This window comes from Borostomias antarcticus, assembly GCF_949987555.1.
Source record: "Borostomias antarcticus genome assembly, chromosome: 6".
NCBI lineage: Eukaryota > Metazoa > Chordata > Actinopteri > Stomiiformes > Stomiidae > Borostomias > Borostomias antarcticus.
In genome coordinates this window covers 19,374,413-19,389,464 of record NC_140239.1, presented here as the reverse complement: position 1 = coordinate 19,389,464, position 15,052 = coordinate 19,374,413, and positions in this window count along the sequence as shown.

Sequence of the window (15,052 nt, the reverse complement as noted above, 5' to 3'; positions counted from 1 at the left end):
ACCAGACCGATTTTCATCAAACTCGGTGTGTAGCATGGGCCAACTTAGAATGCATTAAATCTTGGAATGGATCCGTATCACAGGGCGGGTCCACGAGCCGCCCAAACACGGGCCGGCCATTCACCTCCATTCATTTTTTGGACCAGGTTCACGCAAAAAACTACCAGACCGATTATCATGACACTCAGTGGAAGGGTGTAGCACGAGCCAACTTAGAACCCCTAAAATGTTGTCGTAATCTGAATCAAGGGGATCAGTATGTGTTAGCAGTAACTCACTGGAGATACACCTGTGCTCACCCTCCTTTTTGCCTTTGTGCGTCTTAACGTTTATAGCATCAATTTACCTACATTGCTGGGATTGGTCCTGTAGCGCAGCGGTCCAACCACCAGCCCGCGGACACTAGCCATTTGCTACTGGGCCGCAGAAGGATTAGGATAAAATAGTGCAGTCTGTCATCACACTGTGACGATTCCGCCCACTCCAGCGTACGTGGCCTGGTAGGCTAATATCTCTGTCACGTCCACAACAGGTAGAGATTTGTTGCTCATTGTTTACTTAGCTACTAGTAGCTAGCAGCATGGCTGAAAAAACAAGCGCAAATTCGCAATAGCTGAGACCACATAGTGCATGTGCAGCTCAGTGCGCATGTGCAGCCAGGCCCAATTTTTGTGGACCAATCAACCGATAACCAACCAATTAAAGTGAGCTATAAAGCTGTGAGTCGTAGTAAGCTGCTAGCAGTGCTAAATTCGCTTTTGCATTAGTTTCCCAATTTGCTAATATGGTCACATTTCAAATGACTGCCATTTCCTAGTTTTTTAAAAAAAGTTTTATTTTTTTTTAGATATCTGCAAATGTTTTCACATGGTAGAACATGCCAGGCTATCTGCACAGTCAGTTTCCTAGATCATTGTTGTAAAAAGTTATAAGCATTTGTTTTTTGTCTTTTAAATGCCAATTTCTCCTCCATCTTGGATTGGATCTCTCAGCTTTTAACATCTTATAGGGAGACATGCACCGTACCGTACATGTATATGTGAAACTTCAGACCAATCGGACTTATGGTTTATGAAGAAAAACCTTTTGGCTAAACCTTTTATAGGTTTTGTCAAATTTTCAACCTGCAGAAAAATCCATTATGGCAGACCTTATGGGTTCTTGAGAAAAAATTGTTCCCCACAAGAAAAGACATGTGTTCCAAGTTTCATACATTTTTGTCAAACAGCTTGGAAATGCCAGCATTTCCGGTTACTATAGCACCACCTATTTACGAATCATGGTAATTCTTTTTGGCATAGTTACTCATGGTCTCTATTGCAGCATGCAAATTTAGAGCATTTTTGGTCAAAGCCTTTTTGAGTTATCCAGGAAAAGCTGTGTGACCAACCAACCAAGAGCGAGCTATAGAGCTATTGGTCACAGCTAAAAACCTTCACTGGAGAGAGCTTCTACAGAAAGGCTAGGGGAGAGAAAAGGCCCTATGAAAATGTTGATAATGCAGAGACAGCAGAGCCAGAGACTGCAAAAACCAGGCCACGTACAGCCTGGCTTATGTGCATGGCTGGCTTGTTTCAGTTCAGGACTGGTAGGACGGAATCTAGTCATGCCACTGAAATAGCTGTAAATTGAAATGACATGAAATAATGTCTGATACAATAAGATAGGTCTTGTCACCTGGACACATCAGTTCCAATGCTAATCCAGCACAATAAGAGCGAGATAGCCAGTTAGCTCATGAGCTCACAACAACTAGCAGCAGATTCCATAACATTAACGGTAGCTGTCAGTGGCTAAAGCAGTTACACTGATGATTCCTGTAACGTTAGCTATTTTTCTGCAATTGGTTCAACTTCTGTTTCTGGACAAAGGTAAGGGATAAACCCAGATAACACAAGGCTAGCGGACCTACAGCGGATCCCCGATGGATGCTCCACCACCATCCCACTGGTAGTTTATTGTCTATATACTAGGCCCATTGGCCATGGGGTCCTTGGTGTGGTGACGAGACTGCGCCCCCTAGTGTCATATTGGGTCGGGGGCAGTGGAGCCCTCTCCGGGCTACCCACCTGCCCCCAACGGTGAAGACCGTATTTCTCTAGCCCTCTCAGGGGCTGATTTGTGGGGTCCGTGGCATGGACAGTGGCGTGGTGGCAAGACTCCGCCCCCTCGCATCATATTGGGTCTATACTATAATAAACTAAATAGCCTAACTCAAATACTCATTGAATTGCTGAAACTGAACAAGGAACACAGTCTATCGAAGCCTTGTTCAGTCTATCCAAGCCTTGTTCAGTCTATCCAAGCCTCCTGTGGCCGAAAACGGTAAATGCAGTTACCAGTGTCTTACCCGTGTCTTACCAGCATCTTACCAGTGTCTTACCAGCATCTTACCAGCGTCTTACCAGTGTCTTACCCGTCTTACCCGTATCTTACCAGCATCTTACCAGTGTCTTACCAGCATCTTACCAGTGTCTTACCCGTATCTTACCAGCATCTTACCAGTGTCTTACCAGCATCTTACCAGCGTCTTACCAGTGTCTTACCAGAATCTTACTGTGTACATCTCTTAAATTACAATTTCCTAATAATTCCTGTCTTACAGGTAGGTACGGGGTACTTACGGTACAGAGGGGGACGTGTTATGTAGTGCACGACAGCGTAGCTATTTTTACTTCCAGGTAGGTACGGGGTACTTACCGGGTAGACCTACTTATGGTTCAGAGGGGAATGTGTTGAAGTTCACGGGAGTGTAGGTATTTGTAGCCTACTTACAGGTAGGTAGGGGGTAGGCTACTTGCAGTGCGGAGGGGGACGTGTTATGGAGTAGGCGACACGGGAGAGTAGGTATTTCTCGGCTATGTACCACCCAGGTTGGATTTTGCTGTTGATGCCACGTTATCTTCCATTCCTCCTCAGTTGTCCGGGTCTTGGCAGCGTGGATTGATTAGCATACATTTGATGTAACTTCAATAAAATCTTAAATTTAAAAATGTATGGGTTTTGTTTTTGAAAGCTTTGTCTCTGTATGCCAAAGCACTTAAAGGTGTCCTATTATGCTAATTTTCAACAATTTAATATAAGTCTTTGGGGTCCCCAAAATATGTCTTTGAGTAGCCTATGTTTGCTGAACATACCACTCAGAATAAGCGTTCTAGCATGCCTCTATACCCCTCAGTTGACCACAAGATCAGATTGAGCGCTTTTTTCATATGCAAAAAAACTCAGCTAGCAAGTCGGCAGGCTAGAGAAGGAGGGCTGTTGATGGCGTTATGCTACTGTACCTCAAATATAGTTAGCTAGCCTGGACCATCCACACTCGATGCCACTGTGCAGACCTGCAAACTCCCAAGAGTGAAAAAGGTGACAGTTTTTGGAGCGTTTTGAAACTAGAATTTCTGTGTGCGAGTAGGCATACATGGCTCTTGCGAGGCGCATAGTATATCCATCCCAATTACAACCCCAAATACAATTATGTAGATGTCCAGATTCACAGTTGAAACATTTTAATCAGAATTTCAATGTTTCTTTTTCCCTAAAAAGAGAGAACAGATATCTAATAAAAAGTTAGTTATTTACTTAAGTAACCAAACAATTACTTTTTTACACATTATTCTCCCTGTTGCCTCCCAAAAAAAGACAACCAATCTCCATTGCCTGAAAGGAAAGAGGCAGGAATGAGACAGGGAGACATGATAGCTTTTAGGGACACTCCGATCTGATTTTTTTGGGCCGATACCGATTATTTCCTTCAGGATCGGCCGATACCGATACATAAAAAAAACAACACAAAAAACGACTTCTCCTCTTAGAATGGTCTTACCCATATTATTGTATCGATATGATGACACTGTCTTTGCTTGCATATTTTTAGATTAAGGTTGCCCATTATTATCACTTATCAACTGATGAATAGGCCCTCCAAATATTATTCTGTATATATCAGATTCAGTAGACTTCATACTTCAGTATACAGTATACCATTCGGCATTGGCGATTTTATAGGGGGGACAGGGGGGGCAAGTGCCCCCCCTGATTGGACAGCCCAACTCTGCTCAGATTCTTAAAAAAAAAAAAAAAAACTTTTTTTTTTTTTTACTAATTAACACAATTATTAAATACATAATTGTGGATTGTACCAGTTTGTGTTAGATCATCATTCATTTTAAAAGTGTATTTATTACTTAAACTAGGCTACCTTTAAAAATATATATATATTCATAATCCACTAATGGCACAACTCGTCCGTCGAAAAAAATGAGATCTGACTGTACTGCTCAGTGCTCAACAAGCTACAACTAGCCAACCTGCTCATAATGGCAAAAAGAGCTATAAAAACAATTTACCACTTCTTCATAAAATAAAATAAAATCTGGCAATGCTAATGAAGAAGCTACCACTCGAAATGACAGCGCAGCACGTGCAATCGAATGCAGAAGTGCTCCAGAGGCTATCGGAGCTAGCACTAGCACTAGCAACATCACCATCGGCGAGGAAGCTAGCACCAGCAGGCAGTTGCAGTTTGATGTTGTGATGTTGGGTATGGCCTAGTGCTCGGTCATAAAGTCATATTGACATGCTCGTGGTGTCTAGATGAAGTTTGATGCGTTGTACATATTGAATTGTCATACGGATTTCTCATTAACATACTGTTCACAACTGGTATTCTTTGTAAATAGATGGGACGAGACGGCAGAACAGTTTTTTTTTTCTCACGTCAAAATGTTGCCCCCCCTACTCTCAGAGGGTAAAATCGCCTATGCCATTCGGACCAATGCCAAGTGAGTAAAAAAAAAAAAGTAGTGTTTTTTGTTGTGTAATTGTTTCCCGTGACTTTTATTTTGGAATTCCTTGAAAGAAAGCTACTGGACGCAAGTTTCGTTTCTGCTTGAGGGGCAACTAGTAGTGTCCTCTATCCTAATTTTAAACCGCAAAAATATCCAAACTACAGCTGATCAGAGATTTCGTTAACAAGTGATTAGCAGCAGCAGCTTTGGAGATATTTGGGCTGTATGAAAAAACGCTGTATGAGGAGATCCTGGGAAAAAACGTGCGCAATTGGAATGGATGTTGGACGCTGTTGACATGACGTTATTCAACTGGAGATCAAGCAACGTTACATCCAACAACAGGATCTGTATTTATACCCTCGTCTGCTGTGGAAAGTCACTATTTCACGTTCTGAATAGACCCACCACTCTATAACATTTAGCTTGTAGCATCCAAGTTTGTACTTATATCTATGCCAAGTTAGTATTATCCAATAAGGTTTATTCTAGCCTGAACATCAAACGCAGTCACTCTCCCCTCACCCCACCTTTTTGGAAAACTTCCCGGATCTGCACGATTCATATGAATGACCCAATTGACAAAAAAACGGCGATTGTAGCCGAAAGGCGACTAGTTTGCAGGTATGACTGTGACAAATTTAATTGTCCTCTCTCCCAGACTAAACATGATAGTGCCCATGTTATTATCTCCACGGTTGCATGCTGTTACCTCTAGCTACAATTATCACTAGCTAGACACCACTTGACACCATATGACACCATTTGACTACAAACAATAAAAGCTAGATTCTGTAGGCCGAGGGGAATCCAGTGATGTCCACTTCTTAACATTTGATCATTTTTAATGACCAGTCGATGAACTAAAAGTCTACCTATTTCATTCCACTAACGTTACTCTAACATATATGATAACGAGCATCCGGGTTGAGGCAAAAGGGGAGTTTATTTGTGTTAGCCAAGCCCCCAGGATCAGCTTGGCGCATTGAAGCCACCATGGGCTTTCAGGCCAAGCTCGGTATTGCAAGTCACGTGACGGCATGCGGCCCAAGACCCTTATTTCCCATGGTTTGTGGATTATGATAGATAGGGCTAGAAAAGGAATACAAAATTGTTCTCGGTATCATTCAGCATCAGAGACCAATCTAATCAATATAAACTTTTAATTCAATGGGGTTTTGTTTGTTTTTGAAGCCACCAATACCTGTATCGAGCCATTTGAAACATGTGCTGTGCACGAGCCTCGGGGACGCTGGTCGCGTGTTCAAGAGTCCTGCGAACTCGGGAAAGCACGTCACCATAGGAAGACCCGCCCTACTCTGCCTCTGATTGGATAGTTAAGGAAGTCATGCAATGACGTCGGCTAACATTTGCTATGCTTTTAGCAATGAAGCTGCTATGATCATGCTAATCATAGATATGAACGTATGTCTATGATGCAAATGATCATGACATGTGGTTACTTTAGGACATCGTTGGAAAAGATCTAGAGGGTAAGTGGGTCAATGTTGAATAACTTAGCTAACATTATCTAATGTTACATTTCTTTATATTAACATCAACTATATTGATAGGCTAGGGAGCTATGCTAACGTTCGCTAATGCTAACGGCTTAGGGTTAACGTTAGTTAATGCTAACGTTACGTTCGGAGGTCTCAGATGTATTTCAATTTTAACATAATGTTGAGCATGATCAATGTGACATTGTTCATACATTGATTACAGTCTGTAATCTTGTCTGGCATTATTTAGCTATAGTGGGCTGATGCTGCTGCTACTATAGCATTTGCCACATTATACATCAAATTAATCAAGCATAGTTAGTGTTATTACCTGAAGGCATTATTACCATTGCAAGTAAGCATGCCATGTATATGCCATGCCTGGAAATCAAATTAATAGTGTAATTCTTCCCCATCATAGCTCATTGTACACTGATATAATCATTCTCCTTGCCTTTGCTAATACTCATCTCTTTTATCAAACTTTGTGCTAGGAAAGAAATCTGGCTGTGATTCGTCGCTAGTGCTCATCCAGGCTGTTGTCATCTCCCGCCTGGACTCCTGCAACTCCCTACTTGCTGCCATCCTGCAGCGTTGGCCATCAGACTCCTGGAGAAAGCTGCTGCTGACCTGGTGTTCAACAGCCCCATGCTCTTCCACAAAACTTCCCTACTCCGTTCTCAGCACTGGCTCCCTGCGCTGTCCCATCCAGTTTAGGACTGTGGTGCAAGCCTACAGGGCAAATGAACAGCTCCCTCCGACCTCCAGGCTGTGGTCAAGCTCTGCTGCCTTGAGGTGACTGGTTCCCCAGTTGCTCCAAGCCCCCCTATGGCAGATTATAACGGCCATGGCTCTTTTCTGTCCTGGCCTCACAGTGGTGGAATGAACTGTGCACTGATGTCAGAACAGAGCCAATAATACACACTGTTCATAGTGAGCCTAGTTATTATTGATTAACTTGGACTGTTTCCTCTCTCCTTGTCAGTCATTAAAATATGTTCAGTGTTTCACAATAGTTATGTATAACATTTCATTATTTTGTCTCAGACCATTTCTGAAACAATCATCAGTGTCAGTATACATTTCCCTCCAATGTTATTGCTTGCCCATTTTTAACCATTTAACTACCAGACTGTACAAACGAATTGCACACCTATAGTATTTTCTAGGTATAGCCTACTTCTCCACTTTCTCTTATTGTTGGTATGAAATGGCAGTCAAACTATGCAATGATGTTCAACACTATTTCCACCCAAATTCCCAACAAATGTGGCCACCACACTGTTCAGGACATTCACAGGTCTTGCTTTCAGGGATCGGTAAAAGAAAGGGACATGGTTCCTCCATAATGTGATAAGGCTCTGCTTAGATCAAAGGCTTGGTCATCAGAAAATATCACAAAGACAGTGATCACAAAACAATTAAAAACATGTCACCAGTGTATGCCTTAACCCTAGTCAAATTTCTAGTATGTGTGAACCATATACATGGCAGTAAACAGATCTTGAGTCATACAAACTGGAGGATGCTTGACCCATACAAACTACTTTAACTCAATTTCAATAAACAACTTAAAATATGGCAGACAGAAGAGCTGAGCAGACTTGGTAGATGACTGGATGATCTTACAGAGAACCAAGGGAAATTGACTGGTATTAATGCTAAGAGTAATGAGGGATGAGGTGCAGCTGGGCAGAGCGGAGACAGGTGGCAGGTGATGCAGGAGATGGGAAGGTGAGTAGGCAACAACCAAGCATGAACAGGAACTGGACCACTGGCTCCCCTTGACTGTCCAACCCATCCATCAGCGCCAGCAGAGTGGACACGATAGAGCCAAAGAGAGAAAGACAAATGCAACGCAAGGTTAGTTTAGTTCCAATCGCCCATGTGCAACATCAATCAAGTCCACACTGGATCACCCTGTATAGGCAGGCACACTCAATTGCAAACACACTAGATATCACCCTGAGTCGGCACACTGGTACATGGGCGCATAGTTTAAGCTGGGCTAGACAGGCATGTTATCCTCTCCCGTGAGTGCAAGTTAACAATTGCTTCGTCAGACTAGTTGCCCTGACGGAAATGAAGCTCCCCTCCCCAGACTGCCCGACTGGCTCTGCTTTCTTAGTCCACCCCTCAGCAATCAAGTCCAGCCGAGGGTGATCAGAGCCTCTGTCAGCGGCCCAGTTCAGGTGCACCCCATTAGTCTTTCATTAGTGACACTGCAGCTTCACTACAGTACCACTGCTCGCTAGAACTCATAAGTGCATCTCCTTTCTAAACAAGCGTCTAAGAGCTTAACCTGTTGCTAAAGACAAAGTACAAGAACAAATAAAATAGGAGTTAAAAGTAAGGGTCCAGGGCACATCTTGAACAGGTGAATTTTCAGCATGCGGCGAAAGATGGGCAGCGACTCTGCTGTACTGACATCAGTGGACAGTTCCCACCACTGTGAGGCCAGGACAGAAAAAAGCCATGGCCACGCCAATCTGCTGTAGGGGGGCTTGGAGCAACTGGGGAACCAATCACCTCAAGGCAGCAGAGCTTGACCACAGCCTGGAGGTCGGAGGGAGCTGTTCATTTGCCCTGTAGGCTTGAACCACAGTCCTAAACTGGATGGGACAGCGCAGGGAGCCAGTGCAGAGAACGGAGTAGGGAAGTTTTGTGATAGAGCATGGGGCTGTTGAACACCAGGTCAGCAGCAGCTTTCTCCAGGAGTCTGATGGCCAACGTTGCAGGATGGCAGCAAGTAGGGAGTTGCAGGAGTCCAGGCGGGAGATGACAACAGCCTGGATGAGCACTAGCGCCGAATCACAGCCAGATTTCTTTCCTAGCACAAAGTTTGATAAAAGAGATGAGTATTAGCAAAGGCAAGGAGAATGATTATATCAGTGTACAATGAGCTATGATGGGGAAGAATTACACTATTAATTTGATTTCCAGGCATGGCATATACATGGCATGCTTACTTGCAATGGTAATAATGCCTTCAGGTAATAACACTAACTATGCTTGATTAATTTGATGTATAATGTGGCAAATGCTATAGTAGCATCAGCCCATTATAGCTAAATAATGCCAGACAAGATTACAGACTGTAATCAATGTATGAACAATGTCACATTGATCATGCTCAACATTATGTTAAAATTGAAATACATGAGACCTCCGAACGTAACGTTAGCATTAACTAACGTTAACCCTAAGCCGTTAGCATTAGCTACCGTTAGCATAGCTAGCCTATCAATATAGTTGATGTTAATATAAAGAAATGTAACATTAGATAATGTTAGCTAAGTTATTCAACATTGACCCACTTACCCTCTAGATCTTTTCCAACGATGTCCTAAAGTAACCACATGTCATGATCATTTGCATCATAGACATACGTTCATATCTATGATTAGCATCATCGTAGCAGCTTCATTGCTAAAAGCATAGCATGTTAGCCGACGTCATTACATGACTTCCTATCCAATCAGAGGCAGAGTAGGGCGGGTCTTCCTATGGTGACGTGTTTTCCGCCGAGCTCGCAGGACTCACGAACGCGCGACCAGCGTCCCCGAGGCTCGTGCACAGCACATGTTTCAAATGGCTCGATACAGGTATTGGTGGCTTCAAAAACAAACAAAACCCCATTGAATTAAAAGTTTATATTGATTAGATTGGTCTCTGATGCTGAATGATACCGAGAAAAATTTTGTTTTCCTTTTCTAGCCCTATCTATCATCATCCACTAACATGGGAAATAAGGTTCTTGGGCCGCATGCCGTCACGTGACTTGCAATACCGGGCTTTGGCCACTACGTCAAATGGCTTCATGCGCCGGTGAGCAACTTTCATTGAAATGAATAGGCAGCCATTTTCAATGCCGTCTCCAGTTATATTATACCTCCATGGTCAAATGGCTTCATGCGCCGGTGAGCAACTTTCATTGAAATGAATAGACAGCCATTTTCAATGCCGTCTCCAGTTATATTATACCTCCATGGGCGCAGATGAATCGTCACCTATAGCGGCCGTATGTAGAACGTTTGCGCAACCTGCGTGTGTTAGTAGGGGTATTAATAGAACCACAGTTGATCATCCAGGATCACACCCCTGATTCCTCGCTGTCCAAGTTGGCGTCACCACGGTATCGTCAGTCAGTAAAATGGTGATGGACAGGTCTCGATGCCTAGGCTACCTTCCCCCGGGAAGAACAGTCAGGTTGAGCTTCAAGGTGTGTCGCCATCCACTCCGAGATGTCAGCCAAACACGCAGCAATGCTTATTGTTGTTTCTGCCTCATATGCTAGTAGGCATTAAGAGGGTAAGTAAGCTATAGCCTACAGTAAGTAAACCATACCCCCAGGGAAACTCACCTTTTAGTGCTGCTGTCCCTGATGGACCAGCTCTATGCTGCTGTTTCTCAGTAACCATGGAGATGGCATGGTTGTCTAGGAGGATAGTACCTGACTGGTTGCTTGACTCCAGATACACACAACCTAGACTGACCACAAGCTGCCTGAGAAAACAGTGTGTGGCCATGGATTAGGTGTACATCACACAGAATCAACCAGATATCTCACAATTCCCAGGTAGAGGAGCACATGGCTGTAACCTATTCAATAATGTTAGATCAAGTTTCATGAAAGGATTTGAGATATCAAACGGGTTCATATCCTTATCGGTGTCTGATGTTCTGTCGCCACCTGGTGGAGATTTAGAGGCTGCTAGAAGTATGAATTCAGGCGTTTCGTAGTCAGGATTTATAGACCTAAATCTCAGCTATCAACTTTTGTTCGAAGCTGATATGACCCTGTGGAGGCTCCCCTGAATTTTCATGGTCACTATTGGAGTTGAGTGTTAAACTAATTTGTGTTGTCAGACCACCGTCTTATTTCGACGTTCCACCCAGTTACTAACTTATGTAAATTGGCATTAATATTTCAATAGACTCGATCAAATTTGTAGTAGCTCATCTCTGACTAGGCTACATCTGGCAAATATAACACTGCTAATTCTTTCATGGTTTTCGTGAGCTGGTTGAGTAAGAAGACTGAGCCTGACTATTCGTGAGCTGTGTAACCCCCCCTCCCTTTGGCTACGCCTATCTCGGAAAACGTCTGCAATGGAAGCTTGTTCAGACTCAATAATGAAGTGAAACGAAATGGCAATTCAGTCTGAGTGTCAGGCTAATTAAATATCCGTTTAGCTGGCTTGTCATGCACAATTGTACAATTGCAGTGATTTGGTTTTAAAAGCTGATGTATAATGCTGACCAGATGTACACTCCAAGAACTACCCCCTGTTGACCACTCACTCATCAGTTGCCTGTTATCATTCCTCTTTCTGAAGTGTTAATTTGTCTCCTCAGGTTGGATCCTGCTCATGCAGGGGCAAGGGGCTCCAGTTAGACTGGAATGCCCCACATCTCCAGCTAACCAGAAGCCCATACCCACCCCTGCTACAGACCCCCCAGTGCTCCCACTACACCCAAGCCTGAGACCACCACCCCCAAGCCTGAGACCACCACCCTGAAGCTGTGGAACAGCCTGCCGCCACAAATTTGGTCCGCCCAGACCCTAGACATGTTTAAATCACAGCTAAAGACTCACCTGTTTTCACTGGCTTTCTAAGGCTAGTTAAGCCATACATCCCTGGCCCTCGTTCGACTGTGTTGTTTTCAAATGGTGCATTGTTTGTATGTATTGTCTTTTTATTTTATTTATACTGTAAAGCACTTTGGTGCAACTTCGGTTGATTTTAAATGTGCTATATAAATAAAGTTGACCTTGACCTATCTAGCCCTAACTCTAAATCTTTTTTTCACTCAGTTCAGTTCACTGAGCACAGCCGTGGGAGCGGTTCTTATTAGCGCGTCAGGATACAACGGAGACCCAAACACAGGCCGAGAATGTTCACAGACTTTATTCTCAAATTAAATGAACATCCAAAACATACATGTAACAACAAGCCCACATTGAGCAAACACAAAAATCACCTGTGGTATTGGATGATGACATATGTGGACATGCTGAAGAGGGACACTGGCTACAGTGCTGATGAACTGAAGATGCTGGACCGCGATATGTGGTAAGTTGTCATCTCAAGAGCCTGAGTTGTCACCGTGGCCTCGACATGAGGTTGGTAGGTAGGAAGGTAGATAGGTGAGTGGGTGGCTAAATCGGTGTTGGTGGATTGGTAATCGAGGGGTTATTTGTTATGTCTTGTGTCTCTTCCGTGGCTAGGGTTGGGTGGAACTGGAGTCTGGCTCCTCAGACCTTTCCTGAGGGGCTCAAACGTTGGCCCCACCTGTCTGTCAGAGAGGGCTGGCTGGTCCCGGTCACTTGAGGATGGTGGTTTGGCAGATGGTGCTGCCATCTTCAAAAGAGAGTCCGAGCTGGAAGCGGCCTTTCCAGGAAAGACTCCTTCCCACTGATCGCGAAAGCGCCTCCGATGGAGAGCCAGCTTCAGGTCCTGCTTCCACTGGTCGTCAGGCGATTGTGGAACCTTCATCTCAGATTTTCCCTTTGAACCTTCACTCTTGTGAGTAGAGGCAGATGTGCGGACACCACTAGACGTCATGCCGGTGGACAGGGGGGTAGACTTTATCGAGGCGGGGCCGTTTCCCCGTGGTGGTTTGGAAAAAAGGGCTGTGCCAGCCGCCCTCTGCATCAGACAGTCCGAGGTAGTAGTGGCCTTTCCTGGAAATACTCTTTCCCAGTGATCGCGAAAGCGCCTCCGACGGAGTGCCAGCTCCAGGTCCTGCTTCCACTGGGAGTCAGGCGATTGTGGGCGAACCTTCATCTCAGATTGTCCCTTTGGACGTTCACCCTTGTGCGCAGAGGCAGATGCGCCGACACCACTAGATGACACAGCGGTGGAGAGGTGGGTCGATGTTATCGGGGCGCGGTCGTGTCGTCGTGGTGGTTTAGAAGAAGGGTCTGTTTCAGCCGCCTTCTGCACTAGACAGTTTGAGCAGGAATCGGCCTTTCCATGAAAAACTCCTTCCCACTTCTTGCGAAAGAGCCTCCTACCAAGCTTGCAGTCAGCCTCAGGTGACGGTGGAGCGTTCTTCTCAGGTTTTCCCTTTGACCCGACCTGACGTTTAGAGGACGACTCGCCGACACCACCAGACGCCATGGGGCTGTTCCCTCGACTGAACCGAGACCTGGCAGAGACCATGTCGTCTTCACAGTCGTCCCCCGGGTCACAGGGATGATAGTGTGAGCTGCTGGAGTGTGAGCTGCCTTCAGATCGGCTGTCCATCTCCAGCAGCGCTTCCACACGGCCGAAGCACTTGTCGCATGCGGTCACATCAATGTCACACCGTTCCCTTTTGAGAGAATGAAATACAAACTAAGATGACTTGATTACTTCGATAGATTTAAATATTAGGGCTGTCAATTTAACATGTTAATTAGATTAAATAATTATACAAAATTAATACACAAAAATGAACGGAAAGGTCTGTTGAAATATCTTCATTTGGGGGCTTCTGCCAGCAACAAAAATGACATAGGATCAATTTGTGATTAACTGTGATTAATTAATTACAGATAATGTAATTAATTACAGTAATTTTTTAATCATTTGACAGCCCTAATAATATATAATCGAAATGCATCATATTAAGCCACTCATTATACACATAACACACACACACACACATATCTCTCTCTCTCTCACTCACACACACACAAACATTGTTTTGGATGCACTGAAAAAAAAACATAATAAACTTACCGATCAATGTTTAAACAGATTCCATCCTAATTTAGAAAGAAAAGACAAGATGGCTGGTGAGGTTATACAGGCTTCACAAAGACAGAACAACATCTGGAATCGTTTGAATTGTGAATTATTAAATTACAATGAAACTTTGATTACTAACCTCCGTGTATCCTTGATGCTTTCTCCACAGATCTAGTATCCAATTTACTATCACGACCAGGGAGAGCACAAACAGAAGTCCCAAGCAGAGCCGTGTTGCATCAAGGCCCTGGAACAGGCTTGTTGGCACATCACCGACTAACTGTGGTTGAATTATCACCCTCTCTCGGCTTCTAAAAACATTCTTAGTCTCACTATATAACATATTCTTAATTCGTCAAAGCCATGTCTTTGACAACATGTTCAGACTGCAAACACCACAGCACTGACGCTTGTCCACTTGTCAAAGCTTTATATACCCTGCCGTTGCTACGTGTATGTTACGTCATAGTGCGAACACCCATGTCACAGACCGGATATTCCAGTGACGGTTCAAGCTAGCCTAGTATGACCATCCCATGGATGACCATCCCGATCTAGCGAGCTCACTGCTTCGCTCCGCAATATCGGTCTGGCCTTCGCCCCATAGAGAGCGATTATGTGGGCGGGGCTACTTGCCTTGACAGACAAACACCTTCAGCCAATAAGCATTCAGTAAACTTTTGCCAAATCCAGTCGGAAGAACGGCAAAAACGTATTTTCCACCGATAAACTCCACTAGTGCGTACTCTTGTTCTTGTTTAAGTGTTGTGGTTAAGTCTATTTCTGCAATAACTGCACTTATAGCTGTATTTATTCTTCTAACGTTAACGTTACCACTCTTTGCTTCGGGAGCCGCCATGTTTGTTTAGCGAGCGGCAGGGACACGAACCAATCAGGGGCTGCTTTCCACTGTGGGGGCGGGACAGCAGTTAAAACGCAGTCCCTAATTGGCCCGGTATGGTCTGGATTTTGGGATATTCGCTCTGGAGGAGGCGAAAGCCTACGGAAGAGCATTAGGGCCAAC